General features: G+C 38.0%; 1 long non-coding RNA gene across 1 annotated transcript in view; it reads right to left on the reverse strand.

Moving 5' to 3' along the window:
- Positions 1-21,429: 21,429 nt before the first annotated feature.
- Positions 21,430-24,144, reverse strand: part of LOC137841475 (uncharacterized) — a 52,747-nt gene continuing 50,032 nt past the window's right edge. Inside the window, exon 4 of the long non-coding RNA XR_011088629.1 lies at positions 21,430-22,473. This is a non-coding gene — a long non-coding RNA (uncharacterized lncRNA). The remainder of the gene's footprint in view (positions 22,474-24,144) is intronic.

Raw genomic sequence — 24,144 nt, forward strand, 5'->3', positions numbered from 1 at the left:
AGTGTTTAGATGGTTCACAGAGTGATTTTCAATTATTTGTCTTCCATAGTATCTAAATAAATCTGCAGAGATTGAATTTTAAACATCAGAGTCAGGAAGTGATTTGTCTACAAATTATCTAATGAGTAGCAGCTATTTGCAGGACTTGTCTAGAATGTTTGGGATTAAAGAGATTTATTGGAGAATGTTTTTTTCTTGATGAAAAGCTCTGATTTTGATCAATCTAGATTCTGTCTGTATAGGAAAATTATAATTTTACTGGAATATTGTAGTTTTCTTTTTGGAAATTAAAAATAGTAGGTTCTTAGCAGCCTATCTCAAAGACTCTAGTCCATTTCTCTCTTTTTCTTTAAAGAAAAACAAAGATTTCAAGTCTGAATATAAAGCAACTAAGCATAAGCTTGGAGGAAAAAAAAAAAGTTTCAACTATATGGGTTCATAGACAATGGAACCTGAAAGGGAAGGGTGTTCTTCCTTTCCCCTTCCCCTTCCCCTTCCCCTTCCCCTTCCCCTTCCCCTTCCCCTTCCCCTTCCCCTTCCCCTTCCCCTTCCCCTTCCCCTTCCCCTTCCCCTTCCCCTTCCCCTTCCCCTTCCCTTTCCCTTTCCCCTTCCCCTTCCCCTTCCCCTTCCCCTTCCCCTTCCCCTTCCCCTTCCCCTTCCCCTTCCCCTTCCCCTTCCCCTTCCCCTTCCCCTTCCCCTTCCCCTTCCCCTATCCCCTTCCCCTTCTTTTCTTTCCCTTCCCCTTCTTCCCCTTCTTTTCCCCTTCTTCCCCTTCCACTTCCCCTTCCCCTTCCCCTTCCCTTTCCCCGAATTCTTTCTGCATTGAGAAAACAGAAATGATGATGCTTTCATGCTGGGCAGCAAACAAACCACCAAACTCCCAACATGTTATATTTTAGAATTCTTGTCCCATGAACAATACATTTCTCTCTTTTTTTTTTTCTTTTTTTTTTTTTTTGGGGGGGGGGGATGGGGTAGGAACAAACAAACAAACAGAAAAATGAATGAATGAATGAAAAATAAATTCATGCCTACAAAATGAATGTAGTTTCTGTGAGGTATCCACTCCGCTTGTATATGGGATCACCTATCTAAGATATAAATAACAGATCTCAAGAATGTTGTCATGTTTCATGGAATTTACTTTCCCATCTTTGGAAAACAGCCTAGGTTACTCTAGCTGCATTCAATATATACTGTCCACTGTGTATAACCATGAAGCAGGAGGAATTTTTTTATTTTTTTTTTAGATAAAATTAACACAAAACAGATGAGATCCATGTCCCTGTTATATTTTAGTTAAATAAGGAAGAAAGATGGGTGACATGAAAGGTATCGAAAAGCTCCCCATCAGGCTGCAGAAATCTTTTCTAGACCCTCAAGATTACAGGAGTTTTCTTTTGAGATGCATCATCTCCCAGCTCCCACCAAGGACTGACTAACATACTCAGACAATAATTTTGTAAAATAAGCTACAATCCAGCACTGTACCCTTGAAAAGTCATCAATGCCCTCACTGATCTGAGAGTCACACTGCATGGACAAAAGCAACCCCAGAGTTTTTTGGTCCATTTGTGAGACTGTCAGAGTGTATCTATATCTCTTGCTCCTTCTCCTCCAGTGTCTCTAAGTGTGAGTGCTCAGGACCATGAAGGCTCTATGCCTGGAGGTTTATGTGTCTATGTTTAATAATTATCATGTATTTCCAGATAAACTGTTATAGTACCTAGACTAAAGTGAGGAGTGGAACACCTTTTAATAATGCTTTATTCTCTTACTTACTGTAACCATTCTGGATTTCAGTCAGTGCATATAAACAATATGCCTGTGCCTTTATAGTTCTGCATTTCCATTTTAGCACTCTGGATATTAGCCAGTGCTGATAAAGTGTATAGCATTAATTTAATTTCAGCTGATTTGCAATACATGTATTTTTGATAAATGGATACGTTATGGACATGTCTATCTCAAATATGAAGTTAATATCCAATGGGAAACTAACGATATTTGGCTAAATTCTATTGGTGACACAATTACCAGCACTGTTTTCAATTTTCATCTTATTTTGGTAATTCCAGATGAAAAATGCTTTAAATAAAAGGATGGCAATAGAAGGAAATGTTTCTAGTGGGGCTGTAAGTTTGATGTTTTATGTCTGTGTCGACATTAAGGCTATGATCAAAATGGTTTTCTGTGATTTACCTTATTTCCATAATGCACTTCTTCATTACAGTATTAGACATGAATTCTTCTCACGTAGCCAAAGAAACTTGCTTTCATAATTTCAGGGTGCCATTACTCATTAATTAAAAGTAGAAACATTCATGGAGATACACCAACAACGTGGCTATGTAGTGGTGTGATTTTGAACAATCTCCTGAAATCTCTTTCTTTCATGCACAATTTGGAAGGAATAAATCAAAAGCTACCACACAATCTTTACAATCTGCATTTTGTCAGAAATAACTGCCACTCATTCATTTCATGTCCTGAAGAAATACTGATCCGACAACATAGTTGAACAACTACAGTAATAATTAAATTAACAATAAGAATAGCTTACAGGTCAGGATTAAAATTGGTAAATGAGCAGAAAATCAACTTTATAAATTACATCTTTCTTTGTGTTTTCAAAGATGGATCTACAACCACCGCAGTTAATTGTATGTACACTTGAGCTGAGTCTGCACCAGGGCAGGTGTGGGAAAATAGCCTACACAAGGATCAGGGGAGAGGTCAGCTGCCCTGACGATGTTCCATCCCAACATTTCACCCACCCCCAGCCAACTGGCTTTGGAGGCCTTTGGTCTTGGTCTTGGAGAGTCTTGGTGCTGTGCCAGTGTTTCTCAGCAATAGAGAAAACACTGGTGTGATACCAATGTTGTTCTAGCTACAAGTGCAGAGCACAGCATTGTAAAGGGCTGCTGGGAGGAAAGTTAACTCCATCCCAGCCAGACCCAGTACAAGTGATGATATAATCAACAAAACTCTTATGAGGACTGATAACAGTGAAGCTTAGAAATTATGATGGGCTCTGACTGCAAAATCCAGATCCTGGTCAGAGACTGAGGAATGCATAGCAGTTGCCAAGGGTGTTTTAGCTGAGAATGGGAATGTGCGTGTGGAGAGAGAATCTCTTGGATGAGGGGAATGTATCTTTTCAGACCAGTATTGTAGCAGGACCCTCAGACTTAATTTAGAGAGAGCTTCTTGTTACGTTTTCTCTTAGGAAATCATATATGTTTTTTCATCCTTTTTTACTACTACACCAGAAAGAACACTCGTAAGAACACTTGTACATGGAAGTCAACTGTTAATTTTCTTAAAATTTTATTAATTCTGTCCTGAAATGATGTAAAGCTGTGTTCAAAGCATTTCACTAAATTTTGTATAGCATTTTGTGAAAGGTTACAGATTTAGCACCATGGTCACGTGCAAAATATATAAACTCAGTAGAAAACCAAGGGAAACAGAGTGAAATTTTGTGCAAATTATTGGTGTATTATTTTAAGATACAAATATTTAACAGGGCAGGAGATCAAATTCATAAAATGTTAATTAATCTGTATTTCATATATGCTGTATTTTTTTCCTACTTCTATGCTGAAACACCAGCCTCATCAGTCTTCCTGTATTTTATTTATTCTTTTATGATTCCAACATGGGTGAGATTTCAATGAACCTTTCCAGATTACTACATAATAAAGCAGAAGAAACACAAGGGAAATTGACACACCCTGGCCATTTGGGTTGGATGTTCTTTGAGTCATGGATTTTCTCTGTCTCTGCCTTTCCAACATAGATGTGGTTTCAATTGGCAAATATATGTTCTGTTGTAATAGCTACACTTTCACTCAGTTTCAGTGAATGCAATGTATAATTTATAATCGTTGTATTTAATTTTTGACCAATGCTATTTAAAAATCTAATTGCTTGTGTTATTTAAATGCACAATGTTATGGCAAGTTATCAGATTTCAATATGTTTCTAAAACGACATCGGCTCTTACAGATCTGCCTATACTTTGTGTCTACTTCTAAGGTTTTTGTCCTTATATTAACATCATGTTTCAAGCAGTATTATATATTTCTACCGAACATACACGGAGAGACAGAAATTTAATTTTTGCAATGTAATTAAAAGCCCTCTGGCAAGCAGAGTGTTACCAGGAAAGCCAAGATCATTATTTTGACTGATTTCTGAGGGGCAAAAAGTAGAGCAGGCTGGAAATCATCAGTAGGGGAAAGTAAGCATGTTTTTATTTAAGTAGAAAGTCTAGATATTAATTCACATATTCAAATCCTAGATAGATTTAGTTAGTTATGTTGGTGTTTTGCAACCTTAATGAAAAATAAAAATAAAATAAAATAATAATAATAATAATAATAACAATAATAAAAGGCAAAACAGATGAGGAAACAAAATTGACTCAAGTAAATACATAGATATTCTCTTGCACTGCAAAGTTTCCAAAGAATGGAGTGCTGATATATACTTTTGAAGAATTACCACATTCATCCCCAGATGCCATTAAAAGATTCCTATATGCAGTACAAGGAGCTGTTATTTTTAACCAACATTTGCCAGCCATCTTATCAGTGAAAGCAGTAGACCTGTGTATGGCATTAATTTTTACTGTATTTACAAGTACTAAATTGCTTTCATATCAGTTTTGGAATATGTGGATTTTACTATTCCTATCACTAATCTTAGTTCAATGCAATCTATGCTTCCACTAAATGAATCTATTCCACAGGCTTAAAATACTCTCTTGAGCTCTGCCCATGTTTTATAAGGAAAACATTTTAAGCATATGTAGTATGATAGCCACCATCATACCCTGAGGAGACTAGAGCTGCAAAACAATGCTGTCTTGCATAAACCCATATTTGAGGCAGGAGCCACATGGATAGCAGCCATCTACTTCAGGCCATTGCCAGTATTTGCAAAGTTAGTATGATTCAAATTGCCTAGTATTCAAACAAAAAGAATGCAAAAACGCATCTGAGAATTATGGTGAATAGTCCATGAATTAACTAATTAATATCTTTAGTATACTTTTCGTAGCATGCATTTGATACCTCTCTGTCCTGAAATGACTTTTTCCAGTGAATAGTGCTACTCAAATTCTGAGCCTGTACGTTAGTGTTGAGTGAAAATCAGGGGTCAGTTTCTCTGAGGCAACCAGTACATGGAAAAGCTATAAAGCAAGCAGTTGGTGTGTTGCTTTTTAAATTTCAATCCTGCAGCAGGTATGGTGCAGTCTGGGAGGTATAGGTAGCAATATATTTATCTCTCCAAAATGTACTGGTCCCCAAACTCCAGGAGGGAAAACATGCTTGGGTTGAAGTTGTTTCTCTTTGTTGTTCAGTGAACACCTTAGGCAAGAAATAAAGGAAGACATCAAGCAACCATTCTTTAGCTTCTTATTTGCTTACTAAGGCGTCAACACCTGTTTAAGTTCAGTTGCTAACAAACAGCAAATCTTTAGTTGGAGTAAGAGTCTGGCACTGAAGATAACATCTCAGTGCTCACAGCACTCTAAGCAGGACATACTGCATGAGGAAAATCTTTCATTACAATAGCCTAAACACATTCCTTCTTGTCTTTGTGAAGCCAAATCCCTTTGAACATGTCTTATTTTCTACATTATCTCCTTTCTTTGCCACTAGTCAGTACAAATTTTTCTATCAAGACATTGACAAATGACAGGAATTATGTTTATGAAGTGAAATCTTTGTGTCATGACAGACCAAAATCCTGATGACAAACATGTCAGCTGTACAAATTAAAGCTCAAGGAACTGCTTATCTTATTCCATAGTGCTTAGGAAGATGGGTCCACAATATTCGTATGAACAAATGCTTGAGGTACTGCATCTCTGACTTTATTATATTGGCTGTCAGCATAACACCTAACCAAACATGGTACAAATACAATTTGGGAATATTATATATAATCTTAATGAAAATGGAAATTGTTTGATTATAGGCTATGATATTTTTACAACATAAAGTTGAAGAAATAATTTATTCAACATTCCAGGGCTAATAATAATTACCTATTTAAAAAGAAACAATTGGTATGGTTGTCTAGAAGCAAGATTGTTTTGATTAGCTGAAGATGGTTATCCTGCTAGCTGGCTGTAAATTAATCAGAAAGTTTCAAAGAAAGAACAACAGTTCATTTATGCTTCATCTTATCAACACATATTCTGTATTTACCTGGATATTTAATAGAAGAATATGATCTAGAAATGTTGTAGATTCCTAAATGCATAAAATGTGTGCACTTCTACATGTGTGTTAGGCCATTCATATAATTGTATTTATTCCGTCATAATTGCTTTTTTTAGTTGCACCACTAACCCTATAAAACTTTAGTTTGTAATTAGCCTAATTTCATTCTCATCATTTCATACCTAGTTTATAGGCCTCTCAAGGAGCCCTGCCAGCTCCTGGGCTGGGATCCTTTTCCCTCTTTGAGACAGGTGGGATCCATCTGCAGCCATCAGGCCAGGTGCCAAGTAAACTGCACCATGGTCAAAAAAATGAAAAAATAAAAAATAAAAATAATAAAAAAAAAAACTGCAATGGCACCAGCCTCTCAGCTGGTGCTATTAATCAACCAGGCTTTTCAGGTCTGCTCAGTATCCCTCCCCATCACTGAAGGGATGGAGGAAAATACCACCTGCACTTCAACTCCATCCAGTAACTGCCCCTATCCTTTAAATCCATTTTGATAGCTTTCAGGCTTCTCTTAGTGATTTCGTCACTGCCAGCTTGAATTATCACTAAGGAGTAATAATCAGAGGGGTGAACGAGGTCAGGAAGTTTGTTGGTAATGTCCCTGACCTGGGACAATAGACTTCCCAGATTGTAGACTGCCCAGGTAGGCAGTAGACTTCTCTACACGTAGGGTCCAGCCAACATATGGGGCCCCCTGTTCCCCTTAGAAGGGAGTCACCTACAACAATTACCCTTCTTTCCTTCTTGGTGGAGGAAGTCTTGAGGCATGATGGAGTCAACTTCCTTGCCCTAAGCAATTCCACCACATCCTCATCTACCTGTCCCTCAAGCTTTAAATCCTCAAACCTATTGTGTAAAGGCACCTGGGGAGGTGAGGTGGTCCTTAATTTCTCCACCTGCTCCTTGAGCTCTGCTACCAGGCTGATCAGCTCCTCCACCTGCTCACAAAATACACAAGCAGTATCTGAGACACCCCTTGCAGCTGGAGACCTGAACGGCTACATTTGGGGCAGATAGTGGGTCTGGGTTGCCAGTCCTTTTGGCAAGAGCTTTCTGCCTGGTGGAGACCATAGAACCATGGTGGGGTTTGCTGTCTGGGAGGTGTGCCAGTCTCCTCAGTGGGGAGGGATCCTCTGCCCTGTGTGCCCTGTCACACTGTGCTCCCCAGGGACTGCCTTTGTACAACAGAGCAGGGCCTCTCCAGCTCTGCCTAAGCCTCGCCAGCGGCCCTTGTGAGGACTGCCAGGTCCTGGGGGTCCCCCTCAAGTGGTCTCAGTGTAGGGACCCCCCTGCCCACTGCTATACCCCACTCTCTGCAGGACACATCTGCCCCTGGGCTGATCACCTTGGCAAGTGACTACATATTGCCCTGCTAGGTAAGTGAAAAAACATCAGAGTGGTGGTATTTCACCACTATTCTTTCTGTTCTTCCAAACGTCACTAAGCATTTGAGTGCCATGCACACCTTTATGTGTTTTTGCTCAGACATCTATGGGAAGTTAGCAGGCCATCTGGGAAGCAGCTGTGTATAGTACTCAGTTAAGAGAAAAAAGCTGAAGCAGCCGCACATCCAAAATCTACCCCTACCCCCCACCACACACCAACACATATGAATAGGACAACCAACCCCCACAATGTGTGCTAAAACCAACTGTAAGTGCTTAACTCTAAAACCTCAGCCATAATGAATCCAGTTAATTGTCTACTGCTTGTTAGAAATGCCTGAATTCTCACCTACATCTTGTTCCCTGAAGCTCCTTAAAGTTGTAGATGTATCCATTTGGATAAATTACAAGTTAGAGCATTAACCAAGGATGTGGGAGACTCAATTCCAACACCTTTCTGGGACAGTCTCCTGTACCTTGGATGTGTATTGTAATTGCTGCGTATTCTTGATTGTGCTTCATTGCTAAAGCTGCCTTTTTGATAGTCTTGCTAAATATTCTGCAGAAGAGCAAGATAAACGTGTAAAAGTGACCTCATATTCTATTGATAAAGGCACTCAGTTATGAGGGAGACTAGATTTCTGCCCCATTTCCATTAAATATACACACATTTTTAGGAATTAGAACCCTAGGATTGGTATGAGTTTGTCTTCATCAGAAGGGAGAGGATGACATCATTTAGAGAAAAAAGGAACACAAGACATCAAGAATTGATTGTTAAAAGTTCTCTGTCATTAGCAGGACTAAAGGGTAAATAACACGTTGGATAACAGAATTTCAACGTTTATCTCCTCCATGAAAAGTCTCTTTTCAGCACAGGTGTTTCATTTTGAGCTTAGGCTATATCTCATTACATTAATTCTATCCTTTAGTTGGGTGTTTTACAGTTTGGCTATGGCATACTCAGTCTCTCTCATGGCCCAACATACACAAAGAATGTGTCCATCCAGCTACCCTTCACATCATTTATGATCTTATCCTTTTACTTTCAGATTTACTTTCCATAATAACATGTTGTAATTTTGGACCTGTAAAACTAACTTTTATGCAGACTGTCTCAGGAAATTACCATGTTACTGCACTCTCCATCTGTGAAGACCTATCATACTGTGGTGGCTTTATATTCATGACTATTTAATAAACACCAGCACACCACTCTCTCTCTCCCCTTTCTCAAAGGAAGAGAGGGGACAAAATAAAATGAAAAAAGGCTCAGGGGTTGAGGTAAGGGCAAGGAGATCACTCACCAAGTACCATCATGGGCAATATACACTCAGCATAGGGAGATTAGTATAGTTTATTGCTTATTATTAATAGAGCAGTGACAAATTAAAAGCAAACACTTCCCCCCCCCACCAACCCTCTTCTACCTCCTTCCCCTGAGCAGCTCAGGGGAATGGGGAGTGGGAGTTGTGGTTGGTCCATAACACTTCACCTCTGATATTCCTTCATCCTCACTCTCTTCCTCTGCTCCAGCATGGGTCCTTCCCATGGGATGCTGTCCTTCCCAAACTAATCTCACATGGGCTTCCCACAAACGGCAGTTCTTCAAGAATTCCGACATGGGTCCATACTCTGGGGTCCATCCTTCAAGAGTGAGCTGCTCCATCATGTGTCTCTCATGGGCAGCAGCTCCCACCACAGGCTCCTCTCCAAAGGCTGTAGTTCTGGCACAGATTCTGCTTGCTCCTGCAGGAGTTCTCTGTGGACTGCAGCCTCCTTCAGGCCGGGTCCACTTGCTCCACAATGAGCTCCTCCATAGGCTGCAGCATGGAGATATGCTCCACCATGATGCACCGCAGGTTGCAGAGGAACAGTCTGCTCCACCCTGGCCCTCTCAATGGGCTGCAGAGGAACTTCTGCCACAGAGCACCTCCCCTCCTTCACTGACCTTGATGTCTGCAGAGCTGTTTCTCTCACTCCTCTCTCCCAGCTGCTGTTGCACAGTATTTTTATTTATTTATTTATTTATTTATTTATTTTTAAAATATGCTCTCACAGATGTGCAACCAACATTGCTCATTGGTTCAGCTTTCAGCAGGTCCCTTTTGGAGCCATCTGGAACTGGCTTTTACCTAGCATGGGACAGCTTCTGGACTCACTGAGGCCACCTCTGGAGTCTTCCCTCTACCAAACCTTTTCCACGTAAACCCAGTACCCAAATGCCTATGTAGTTCTCATAGTTAAAATAATGTGACAAGATTTGTTGGTAATAAGCACACACCAAAAAAAAAAAAAAAAAAAAAAAAAGTTCTTTGTTGTGGCTGCTGGACACAGATATCTTATTTTATTTTATTTATTTTTCTGGCTTTTGGTTTCCAAGACTATGCTGCAATCTGCTTTCTACAATGTATCCTTTCTGCTTCAGGAAACCTGGAATCTCTATAAAACAAGCTTGAAAGAGTTGAACTACCCAATTAAGATAGCCTGCACAGGCTGAATATACTAAATACATCACAGATTAATACAGTGGCTTAAGGCTAGGTGACTTCTGTTTAGGAAAAAGTATGCTGTCTCCAACTCTAAATTGTCACTTGCAAAACACATTTAGCTTACCAGCTGTATAGAAATGAAATGAAAATTTAAATGAAGCTGTATTTAAGTGAATGCCACAGAGTGTTCTCTGCCAAGAACACACTAGCTGTGGGCATTGTCTGCCTACCCAACTGCAAATTGCATTTTTGTGCAGTTTATGAAAAGAAAACCCAATGCAATCAACACCCACAAACATCATTTCTCTAATGAACTTCATGAAATTTCAGGAATGATAATAAAGCCTGAAACAGTTCCCAGCCTGCTGTCTCCTCCGTTTGCTTCTCCCCGAAAAGCTTGTGGGCTCCAGGACAGTCAGGACAGTGACTGGCCTGTCTCAAGGGCAGCACTCACAGGAATTATTCATCAAACACTGAAACCTGTTTGGCATATGGTACTTAACAGCATTTAAAGGCTAATCACTGATTTGGATGCAAATAATTTACTTTCAACTCTATTTCTATGCTTTAGTGTTAAAATCTGGAACAGTGTGACTGAGAGTATAACAGACCTTGTATGGCCCAACTCCCTGAGAATATCATGGATTTGTTCTAATAAAGGCAGATTAGTGAAAATAGTGAAAAGACCTTATGTTCCTGTTCACTTTATAATATTTAAGCTGGCATATGTAGCAAAATTAAAAAATGCAGAAGGGAAGCCATTGTTTTGTTGTCAAAGACGGTTGAACTGTGAGAGTAACAAATGAAGAACAGAAGAACTGTTTTATATGACTCTGGGTTGTTTCTGTCTTTACCTACTTCAGTAGCCTAAAAGTGACAAGGCAACAAGAAAGCTGTTAGCTAGGAGAAATTCTGTATGAGTTATTGAAAATTGGCCTATCCTTTTTTTTTTTTTTTTTTTTTTTTCCCTAGTCATGAGTAAAGACATATGCCAAAGAGTGATAAATTTTGCTCCCATTCTCATATATTACATTAAGCCATATATAATATGCCTGTTTCTCTGTCTTCTGGTTGGATACCAAACTCTGTGAATTTGGCTCTCAAAATTTACATCTCTTTATTTTGTGAGAGGGTAGGAACTGTCTCTGTCTCCTGGAAACAGGAATAGCATGCTGGACTCCTTAAAACCAAGATTTAGACCTCAGGCACCAGGAGGCACCCAGACCTTCTTTGCTTTTAGAAGGTGTTCTGTTCCTTGCCAGATTTTTAAGCTTTTATCTTCACTCATATTTCAATACTAGATAAAGAAAAAATGTAGGTGAAAACTTTTATGTTATTTTAAAGGCCCACAAGTCAAAATTTCTAGCAGACCAGAATTTTGGGGACTCAAAGTTTTGTGTGCCCAGTACAATGCATGTGGAATATCGAACTACACACACTGAATATGAGAATCCTGGGGTGAAAATCTCCTTTTGAAAGCACGCACTACTGATTCAGAATATGACTTCATCCCAGCTCAGAGGCTTAGTCTGGGGAGCTTCTCTGTGTGAAAATTTGTGTACAGAGCCAGAGTAAGCTTAAGAAATATGTGAGGCATTAGGTTGGAGAAACCCATTTCTAGGACCTTAGCCTAGTATGAGACCTCACTCAAGCCCTAGCAACAAGACAGGAGCTGCATCCTACAACTGCACTGCCACTAAAACTCCACCCACCTCATCCTAGAGGGCCCACTTTCCTCAGAGTAAAACCCTGTTTATATGACTAGGTGTGGAGACTTCAGTCTGCTGTATTTTATCCTATGGAGACATTTGCCTGCATGTTTATTTGTTTTAGAAACTGAACACCATCCATGTGCGGTGGCATATTTTTGTGCTGACTTGATGGGAGTCACTGAGTGAAATGTTGGCAGGCAGGAGATGAGATTTAGTCTCATTGCTGATGTCCCTTCCACATAGGTGGTGATTTTGTTGCCGGAGGAAATATTTAACATGTTTTAAATAATCTCTGAAGTGATCTTTCCCAGATCCCAGATCTAACACCTAATACTTCATTAACATTTTGCTCTGTTACCAATCCCCTCACCCAGTAGTGAATAACTGATTGTTATCAGCCATATCAATTCCTCTCATCATGCTGAAGGCAGAGAAATATCTTCTGTTTTGTAGGAAGAGTAATACTAGTTTCATAATGAAGGGAAAAAAGATTTGGGATGGGAATTAAGCACACCTTAGCACGTGTAGGGGAAAAAACAACAGCAAAGTGGTTGGCTTTATTCATAGGCTAATGATAAAATTAGAGCTGGCCCCAAATGACATATTTTTAAATTTTAAACTAACTGTTCTGTATAATACTGAATAATTACTCAGTTGTTGCCTATAATAGTCAACTAAGATATTTATTTATTTATTTATTTATTTATTTATTTATTTATTTTGCTAGCTGGTGATATTTTTCCATTTTCTCTCCTAACAAGTCTGTTGAGAATTTGGCATCGGGGTGAGAAAGACTTTTTAAAATTTGCTTACTGCAACCTAGTTAACATATGAAGCATTTAAAGCCAATTTAAAATAAGTATCGGTACTTAAAAAAAAAAAAAAAAAAAAGAAACAGAAAAAAAAAAGGTCATACATTTTTGAGAGGAAGGTTATTATCTATTCAAATTCAAGCTGTAGATCCTGCAAAACCAGAATCGTGGAGTTTTTATTATAGGCTCTCTAGACCAGAGTTCTATTTCTTGAAAAGCTTGTAAATATAAACACACCCTTCATATAAATAATCTTTCTTTGGCTATAATTATATAATGTTTCATAGTCTGATTTGAGTACTTTTGTTCACCAGTTTGGTTTGATTTGTCAGAAAACTGTTTCAAACTCTTGCTGCTTGGCAAGAGTATTTGTACACCGAATCCTCACATTCTAGAACTTATAAAGTTTAACTACGACAAGAGTAGATATCCCCATTATGTTAATAATTAAGGTCAATGTTTCAATAAAAATATTTGGGGAATAAATTACATGCTTGCAAAATCAGTTCATGTACGTACTCAGATTTGGCTTGATGTGTAAAAATGATAAATAGATCAGGTTTGAAGGTTATGACTTCAAATGTTTTTGAAGAATGTTAGAAAAACACAATTTGAAAACTTAGTAACTTGAGAGCAAATTTAAGCTCACCACTCAATACTGGACCAAAATAAATTTTCATAAGTGCCCCAAAGGAAATTAAAACATTAAATACAAATTTTGAAATGCTGCAAGCAACTGGTTTGAGAAACCATTCATTCTTATTTTAATACTATCAGTTATTACCTACAGGAGAAGATAAAACTAGGAAATGTGCTTCAAACTAAGCCATAAAAATTTGCACATCTCTATGGAACTATATTTTTTTACATACCACCACTCCATTTAAGCAGTGACAAAACAGATGAAAACTGCATATTTGTAGTACATCAAAAAATATATATATATAAAAAAATTAAAGTTTCAAAGTACATCCATAAAAATAAAGTTTCAAAATTAGTTAATACTACTTAACTAATAAAGTTTTGAAATTAGTTAATACCACTGGTTTTAACATTTATAAAGAGATATTCTAATGCATTTTTCACTGATCTGTACTTTAATAGCTCTTAGGGTGATCTGTTCTTTAATAGCTCTTAAGGCCACAGATATGTCCTTAGAACTTTTGCTACCCAGGAATAATATGAAAGAAAAACACTCAGAGATGAAAAAGTCAGTTTATTTCTCATGTTTTTCTTGTGAAGTGACACTATTGCCCTTGCTACTATATAAATGAAGAGTTGTGATGACACCTCTGCTAACTGACAGTCACTTGAACAATACTCTTCTTCTGTTCTGCTTCTGGCTTCTCTCATTCATCCTTTCTGTACTTGTATTTATTTCATTTCTCACGTAGAGATCTTTCATCACTTATCAGATTGACCTCAGCCTCAGTCTAATTTATGATTACACAGTTAAACAATCAGGAACAGCTTTTCTCACCCATAGATATAATGCTCGTTCCATTTACATTCTAGGAAGGTTGTTTTTTGTTTTTGTTTTTTGTTTTTTTTTACATATATATGCATGCATGCATGCATGTATATGTTCATGAATTACCTTTGTGATTGCAGAAAGTATTTTTTCCCCTAAGTATTTTTTCCCCCTATCTTCCACCCTGTAAGCTTCATGATCTTAGAAGAGAGGAAAGATGACAGAGAATTTAACTTTCAATGGTTTGTAAGTCCCTGGAGTTTTCCAAACACTTGCTCACTATTGTTTATTGCAAGTCAGCTTGAATGACGTAACTAGGAAATAACATTTAAAAAAAATGAATTTGTTCTAGTACATTTCCAAACCATTCATAACCATTTTCTCTCCCTCATAACCTCAACTCCAACAGAAAAGCCCTTATGTAAACTATTTTCTGTTCTTCATCGTATTGAAGGGGAAAACTCATATTCCCTCCTTGTATCAGGAATGTATCAGATCATTGTACAGAGGACTGTAAGAAAGGAAAAGTTAGTTCAGAGCTGGACTTACCTAGGAGGGACAGAAAATGGGTCATATAAGTCTGACCTATTCATCCACCTTGTCTTACACGTTCCTAGTGAAAATGTATTTAAATGCTTGGTGTTCTGTGGCACTTCTGTAGATTTAAGAGATCTGCCCACCATTTCAATAAAAATTTTTTAATAATCCATCCATAAACATGTTTTTTTTTGTTGTTGTTGCTATTATTTTTTATTTAATGATTACTCTATGTACAAACAATTGTAGTCTGTAAATCCCCTGAGGAACTTTATTTATTTATTTTTTTCTGTGTTCCCAAGTTCTTCTACTTCTCTCACGGAAATATCAATGACTATTGCTGTTCAGGAATAAAGAACAAATATTTATTTACATGTGGAGAGAGTAAAAGCTTAGAGGAGGAACAGAAAAGGCAGCAAAGTCCAACATGTATGTGTTGCATGTATGAGCACATCCAAAGAGGTTAAAGACTTTTTTTTTTCTTCAGTGAAGAAAATAGAAATTTGAATCTCACAGCAACTGGTCATAAGTTGCTGATGACTGAGTCTTATTCTCATTGTGTTTTTGGTAAGGTGTGATTTGGTACACAGATTTTGAGCAGCAAGCATAGTCAGGAGAACGGACAACACATCAAATTGAAGATTCATCCGTAACTCAGATTATTCTGAGCAGCATTAGTGGTGCTGGGACTCTTTTCCTGTGCAGAGTGGCCTATCAAAACATGACATCCAACTCCTCAAAACTATTGTCAAATGGTCGGAAAAAAATAATATAAAAAAAATTAAAAAAAATTAAAACACATTTTTATACCTGCTGGCCTGTAGTATATATGAGCTTTTACTGATCCTTAATTTGCTACTTCTTACTGAAACTGAAAAGCCCATGAAATACAGTGGTTATTGACAACTCATGAGGTCTTGACTGAGTGAATCATTATAGTTATGGTATTACAAGGGACTGTGGTCTGGCACAGGCATTTTTTGAAATTATTTAATGGAGTAATTCCTTTAGAAGAGATTTATTTTTCTCTCTCTCTCTCTCTTTTTTTTTTTCCTTTTGACTTTTTGGATTTTTCTATGGGGGATTTATTATTATTATTATTATTATTATTATTATTATTATTATTATTAGGAGGAGGAGGAGGAGGAGGAGGAGGAGGAGGAGGAGGAGGAGGAGGAGGAGGAGGAGGAGGAGGTGGAGAAGGAGAAGGAGGAATTTCTGTTTTCCTTTAGTTTATTTCTTCCAGCCCTGTCTTGATAACAACATAACAAAGAACTGGAAGATTTCCTCCCCCTTCAGATTTCAACATAAGATAGCCCAGCACAAAAAAAAGATACCAATTAGCAACATTACAGCAGTATATTTGGTGCAGTTGTTCATCAGTAGTAATGCAGAACATAAGAAAGCTCAAAATTTATTCTCTTGGAATTACAGGCTGCCTACTATGTCATCTTCTCCCAATTACTATCATTTCACATACAAACATATCCCAAGGATGTATTTTCATAACAAGGAAGGACATCTGGTAAGACTGGTTGAGGAAGAGTATCAGCCAGCTCCTGCTACATGTAGACACAGTTCACCAAGAATTACTTGAGATCAGATGATTTATACCAGTTTAAAATCTAGTCTCCTGATTTATTTCCCCTCTTGTCTAATGCACAATAGCAGCATAAAATGATATGCAAGTGATAAGAGTGGTCTCATTCAGTTGCATGATAGTTCAGCCTCAGAGAAAATAGGAATTGGCATACTGGGTGGGAACCAATAGCCATGAAAGCAAGCCTTCTGTCTTTGACACAGATGTGGAAGATATCACTAAGACCTACGCGTATGTTGTCGTTTAACCTGGTAGTCAGCTAAGGACCACACAGCTCTTCACTCATTTACCACCCCACCCTGAGTGCAATGGGGTAGGGAATTGGTAGGAAAAGAAGTTAAAGCTCATGGGTTGAGATAAAAAGAGTTTAATAGAATAGAAAAGGAAAATAATGATAATAATAAATAAATAAATTAAAAAATATGCAACAGTGCTGATGCTCATTACCCACTGACCAAACACTAGCCAGCCCCCAAGCAGTGGTCCTCCACCCCTATCCAACCCTCCCAGTTTTTGTTGCCCCATATGATGTCATACGATCTAGAATATCCCTTTGGCCAGTTTGGGTCAGCTGTCCTGGTTCTGTCCCTTCCCAGATCCTTGTGCACCCTCAGCCTCCTCACTGACAGGGCAGTTATGAGAAGCTGAAAAGTCCTTGGCTTAGTATAAGAACTGCTCTGCAACAACTAAAATATCAGTGTGTTGTCAGCATTATTTTTCTCCTAAATCCAGCCACTATGAAGAATATTAATTATATCCCAGCCAAAGTCAGGACAACATACTATGCAGAAGTGAGGGTAAAAGGTTCTCTTCTCTCCTTCTTTCAACACTACTTGAAAACTTGATCTGCATTTGCATTATGTGATACAACATTTTTGTTGTTATCAAATGGTTACACATACGCATATGGATATTCAGTCTTACTCTGAATATGACTAAATTTTTGGTTTCATTAATTTCTTTTTTTTTTTTTCTTCTATAATTATTCCTTGTATTATTAATTTTACCACTTTGAAACTTCCTGCAATTAAATGTGATTAGGTACACATCATTACTGTTTTACGGACTGTTATAAACAGAAGCTTGCAGTGTGATTTCCTCACAACATACATGTATGTTATTTTTCAAGTGCTTATGATATCTTCTTGTATTTTCTTCTCGGTTAAACATTCACAGTCATTTCAGTTTCTCTTCAGGGAATATCATTCTTTGGTCTTTTCTAACTTGGAGTATGTTGTCATATGTCTCATATGATATAAGAATACTGTTGAAAAGATTGCTTCACTGAGCTCTCTTTTCCAGATATTTCATTGCCTGAATGCAAGGAAGATCTCTCAGTAGAGCCAGCCACAAGATCAGTTGGTGTACAAAGCAGGCCCATGCAACATTCACAAAAAAATCTCAGTGAGTGAAAGACAATCAAGTTGTAAATGCCACAAATGAGGATTATACAGATTTTTTCGAAGATACAAAGTTATTTTAATTATTTTTCCCCATCAGATTGCATAAATTCGTTAGCAGTCCCTAAGTAACATGCTTCTGCACAAACTACTGCGTGCCTAGTTCTCAACACTGTTAAAATTTGGAGAAATGGAGCAGAGAAGAAACTAGAAAAGAGAGGAGGAATGGAAGGGCATGGAGCAAGAAGAGCTAGGAATAAAATATTTTCAGTTGCAAAAAAATGTCTAAGCTAAAAATAGATTCCCACATTGCGTGCAAATTCTGAGGCAAAGCTTCCTCTCTTTTTAATAGCTAATCAAGGTTTTTTCTTATCCAGAATCATATTGGTTACCTTGTTTTCTTTTTCTTTTTTTTTTTTCTTCACAGTCCACCTGTCTTAAAGGTCATAATGTGGAACAGACTTCAATAATTTCAAGAAATTAAGTTAATGATCTTGATCTGTTTCCCTAAAGTGATAAAACCATCTATGGAAGGCCGTGGCTGTTCCAGCTCCAGCCAAATTTTAAGAACACCTTCACAAGGGCCAATAAATAGTTTGACTTTTTTCATACCCTTTTTCCCAATGTCTAAGTTACGCCCAGTAAAGTTCAGCTGACTTTTAAGCAGGCTTTCCTTTGTTACAGCTTGCAATCTGCTTTCTCTTTTATCTGGTCCTGGAAGCCTTTTCTCACTCTGCTGAGGTGGCATTGGTGAAGATGAAATTATTATGGTTAATAAAGAGACAAGAGAGATGTACTATAGGTATCACGTGGTTCATGTTTCTTTCTGACAACATTCTTTTGAACATGCAGAAGGTAAATTTCTAGGGTTATTGTGGTCCTGTCTGCTAAAGAATGTTTCTACAGAAGAAGTCTTAATGTCATTTTTAACTACACTGTCAGATTTTAACACAGACCAGTAAGGTTTAAAATTGTTCTGTGTGTTTTCTTAGCAGTTCTGAACACAGTGTGTGTGCTCTTCTATGTGTAATGAACCTTGCCCATGGCAGGAGATTGTCTTATGTTTCTTGTTACAGTGCAAACCTTGTTGATTAGAAACAAATGCAGACCATTGGGACTTGCCCTGTTCAACATCTATCTCAGAGCCAAGAGAATAATTTCCTATGTATCTTCACATGGTTCCCACTCACTCACATAGACAGAGCCATCACTTCACACTCAAAACACAAAAATAGAGAGTACTGTAGCAACTGCTGTTAGAGAACAGCTCTGTGATATTGGCAGTGAGCAGAAATATTACTTCAGAGAAAAGTCCACATGGCATTGTGTCTGCGACTGACATGCACTCAGAGCTCTGCAGTTACTATACTATTCTTCTTGGGAGGTGTGTGCGTGCGCATTTGGTCTTCTCTACCCTCCTAATCCATGTAGAGAGGATGACTAGCACAATGACGTCTTACTTCAAAGAAGTGCAGGACCTTATAATACCTAGTGCTTGTACAAGGGTTGGTTAGGCTCCTTTTGCCTTTCTGCCCTTTAGAACCATGGAAAAGCACTTACAGCCTAAAGGGTGTTCAGTTTGGCAGAGAATGTTATATCTCATGGGAATTATCTCTTCAAGTGTTCCTTCATTAAAAAGAAAATGGAGAACAGAGCAAAAAAGGCTATCTGGGCACAGAATATCAAGCAACACAAGTCAACAAACAGCAATACATAACTTGTATATAGATTACGAATAACAGCAGTTTCTGTTAAAGCAGCTGGGCAAAGAAATTACAGTTTCAGCAAATGTTTCTGAGGGTAAAAGGACTTGGAAGAGAAAATAAATTCACTGATCATGGAGGGAAGGGTTGGAATTGGTGTTGACACATAAATGTCTTGCAGATCCACTGTTATTGCTACCAGTTATTTCTTAAATACCATAGAGAATGTACTGAAAGACCTGGAGAAAAATAGAGAACATACTTTTCCCTAAGAGAGGAAAAGAAAAGCTTGAAAAAGAAACATCAGTCCCTGCCTACATCAATCCATAAGCTGTGATACCAAGTAGTTAAATAATACCACTCATTTTCTAGTCATACCTGTCAGTAATGGGTCTAGTGCAGAGAATTAATGAAAATACCATCATCTTAGGAAGAGAAATATTCTTTATACCAAAACTGCTCAGACTGAGAGACAGAGAAGGCTCAAGACAGGACTTCAAGAGGTTGAATCCCTTGAATGAAGTAACTTTGTAATGCTATTTTGGCTTGGCTATCAAAGTATAGGCATTGTGCATAGAATGAGTTAAGTCTGAAATATATCTTATTGATATGGGCTGCAGTATGATCAGCTGCTGCTTTGCCTAACCCTCTGAAGTGGGTTGATCTTGGACTGTGGCCAGATGCCTACCCTACTGTTCTCTCACTTTTCAGGGCAATCTCTGCCTTAGTGCCTGCAGCATCTCCTTCCACAGTCCTTGATGTCTGCAGGACTGTTTCTCACATTCTTCTTTCCCCTCCCTTCCTGTATAGCAGGCCTTTCTTATATACTTTTTTGCAGAGGTGCCACCAGTTTGGCTGATGAGCTCAGCTGTGCCCTGTTGTGTGTTCACAGGAACTAGTTAGGACCATCTGGAAGTGGCTGTGTCCAGTCCAGGGCAGTCCCTGGCCTCATCTCCCAGAGGCCAGACCTGAAGCTCTCTGCTATCGAAACTGTTCCACCTACACCCAATACACCTCATGAAGCAAAACGTTGGAAAATGTGATATATAAACAGGGTAGAAAGATGGGAGAATCCATCAAGATTTGGGTGAGTCTAAAACTGCTGTTCCTCAGCTGAAAATCTACTGAGGCAGGCATGAAGGAGGTCACATCAAGTCACACTGATGCTACGTGAACTCTGGGAATATGTTTATCTCCCAAACGACTTGTCCTTATAGAGGCTTGGTGAGTCATTGAGTCATTGCTCAGGAAGACATTGTCTAGCAGCAGAAAATATAGATATAGAAGCAAGGAGAAACTACCTTGAGAATACAGAGAATAACTGGTACATTAAACCAGAAAACAAAAGTAACAATTACATTTAAAGAGAAGTGTGCTGGGCCAAAAGAATTTTCTTATTTTTACCGTTGAGGGATTATTTTTATAACAGCTTCTCCTCAGACAATGAGGAAGAGGGATACTAAAGAGGATGTTACGGTTTGATCATCCATAATCAGAAATGTCTTTCTCTTCCATAGCCTACATCAACTTTGTCTCTTCTTTTCTTAGAGATTTTCAGTGAACGAGGAGCTGATAAGTCTCAAATGAAATTTTTTCCAACTTTTCATGCATATATCTGCGTGAGAGAAACAAGAACAGCTTGCTTGGCATACAGTTTATTCTAATTTTTGTCTAAGTAATAGCATAAGGTAATAACTACTTGTTAGAAATTCTATTTGATTCGTAATCCTTTTTATGTACTCTATCTACGTGAAGGAGCATCATTATTTTGCCTTATTCTGAACTTAATCACTTGACAGTAATTGAATTATTGCCATTAACTTCAAAGGGAGCAAGAAAAGGCCTCTGTTTTTGTCAGCTATTTAAAAAACAGAGGTCATGAGAAGTGACCACATTTCTCTGGAAAACAAAATACATTTCTAAAAGGCATTTTTAACTTGCAGCCTCTTCACTTTCCTTTTTCTACCAGCTACAAAACATAGGGAGAGTTTGGACTGTACTTTTTTTTTTTCTTTTTTTTTTTTTTTTTTTTTCCACTTACTGACAGACCTTTCTTTATTGCAGGGACAGTTCCAGTGCTGTATCATCAGCCAAGCCCAAATAATGAAAACCTAAACCCCTTTTCTTTCCCTTGATCCCTCATGTTTCCACCTACATTCAGTTTTTTCAACTCACCTGACTGTTTTCATGCCTCTCAGCTCTGCTATTGGAGATCTTTTACTCTTTTTCCTATTCTCCAGAGATCTCCTTTCCCCAGTGATTTGTTCTGCCTTCAATCTCCCTACTCTATTTTTTACCCAAACCTCTGGTTTTGTTTTCTCTCACTTACATGCCACATGCACAGTCAAACCTGTTTCTTTCTCCCGTGTTTATTATTCTCTATGGATTTCCACATGGGTTGTGAAATTAGTCATTTCACAAACAGTAGGACTACTGAAGCCAGGTTTCTAAAGGGCTTCTGTCATGAAAACAGCCTGGGCATAATCTCTGATGTCTAATTAAAAAGAAAAGTAACCTTTTAGTCTTTTCCACGTGGGGAATCTTAAAGGACCTCTTGTCTTTTCCCAGATGCCATTTAATAGTAATGTGTTATATCCGAATGGCTGTTACCCCTTAGGATAGTTGTTTGTCCCTTTGTGTGTATGGACCAGCTAAGCAGAGTCTTTTCTGTTTTTTAATTTTTGTCTCACTGGTGGTATGCTGTAGGGGGATGCCTAGGGTCTGGTGCACAGATGTGTGTGCCTGCACAAGCCCTATGCTCCCAGCTAGACTGTTACAAAATCTTTGCAAAAGAAACCTTAAAAAACTGCATTTTACTTCAACACGAGCATATGTTAACATATTATCTGGTGCTTGAAAAGAAAATAAAAATATGGTTGAGGATACTTATACATCCTATGTTGCTTTTAAATGAACAAAACCAAGATTATGAAGTCCAACCGATAAATTAATAGTTTCTTTATTTGTCAGTGCTGATGCATGGGCTGCAATAATTACTGCAGAGTGGTGTGCCAGTGGCAATAGGACTTACAGAAGCATTCTGGCCCCTGGCAAGAGTGGAAGAAAAAGCAGCACTGACCATCATGTTTTAGTAAATCTCCTTCATAGGAAACCTGAAATAGGGAAAGCAGGAATTAGTCAGAGACCTCAAATTAATTACACAAACTGTAACAACAGAAAAACTATGAGACTGAGCATTACTGAAATAAAGAAACCTTGGTTTGAATTATGTTGTGAAGAATATGGGATGGAGATTTGGATCAGTATTGCAGTAAATAACATGTATTTCTAAACTAATGGTTATTACACTGATATGCCATTACCAAACCTTAGAAATAATTTATGCTTCATCACAGTGCAGAATGCAGTTAAAGACCTATTGCTTTTTGCAATTTCTACTTGAGTTTTTTTTTTTTTTTTTTTTTTTTCTTTTAATCTGGTTTCAGGCAAAAAAGAGTGTGTGTTATGTGGAATTCAAGACAGCACATGCCACAGGAATGTCATCCTGCCCCCAGGCAAATAGCTTAGCAAACCCCAAACAGTGAACTTTCAAAAGCAAATTCATAAGCTGCTTTCTTCAACCCACTATATATTAGCAGGCGTGAATTAAACATGCTTATCCTTCCCATTGCTTTGCTTAGGTAACTGTTGTATAAGAACAAAACTACCTGGAGGGATATGATCTCAAATGTCAGGTAATAAACCTTTCCTGTTCTCAGTAAATTTTTATGTTTATACTCTTAATAATACCTAAAACCAGCAGACATTGCTTCCTCCCTCCAGAACTTTTTAACCCTGCAGGATATATAGCTGATGTAAACCAAGCATGCAAGATGTTTAACATTTGACTACATTATTTCATACAATTAGCAGTGATTCTATGTTAATAGCTAAGAATATATAAGAACATAAAATGAACAAAAAGGAAAATAAAATACAAATGGCTTTCCTGCAGTTATTCCTGATTTATGTTCTGTTGAAGTAGGCAGCAATAAAGGGGACAGTTCTTGTACCTAGAGACATGCCATTAAGTACATGAGTTTGGGTATTGTTATCACTCATTTTTCTGTTCAAGTCTTCCTGTTTGATTCTTGTGATTTTAATGTGTTATAAAGGACTCTGCCTGGTGCCTGGTCCTCAAGAGTATAGGTCAGGTTTACTATGTACTTCGTTGCCCCCTTTGAGATTCCATCCTCAAAAGCTTCTCCCAAAACAGAAAAGCTGCTTGGGCTGCAGGGATTTATGAATGACATTTGTTGCTGCCACTAGAGGGTATGATGTCTCCATCATTTATAGCTGCTCAGGCCTCCTTGCATGTGTATTTACACTTGGCTTTTTCAAGAGTTTTAAAACTGGGGCAAAACTTCTCAGAGAAACCCAAGGAAATTAAGGTTCTTTTGAATATGAGCACCTAACTTTTTCAGTCCACTTTGATGATCTCAGACTGAGACTACTTTTCAGAAGGCTGCAAGCATGAATGAGAACTGAACAAGGTATCTAAAGTGAAAACATAATTCTCAGGATTTTTGGAAAACATAATTAGAAAAATCAATAACCAGAGCTGTTTAACAGACAGAGAGCAGACGAGGGAAATCCTAGCGTATCTGTCAACCCAGTCTGAATGTGGAGGGCTGATGTAACATAAAGCATAAGCCAGACATCCATTAATCATGTTTCCATGTTCTTGGGTGGTAGGATCTCATGGCAGCCAAAACAAAGGTCACAAGGCTGAGCAGCAGCCCTGGATAAAAATACAACCAAAGAGATCACTGACTGTTAATTCT

This window comes from Anas acuta, chromosome 1 (assembly GCF_963932015.1).
Source record: "Anas acuta chromosome 1, bAnaAcu1.1, whole genome shotgun sequence".
Classification (NCBI taxonomy): domain Eukaryota; kingdom Metazoa; phylum Chordata; class Aves; order Anseriformes; family Anatidae; genus Anas; species Anas acuta.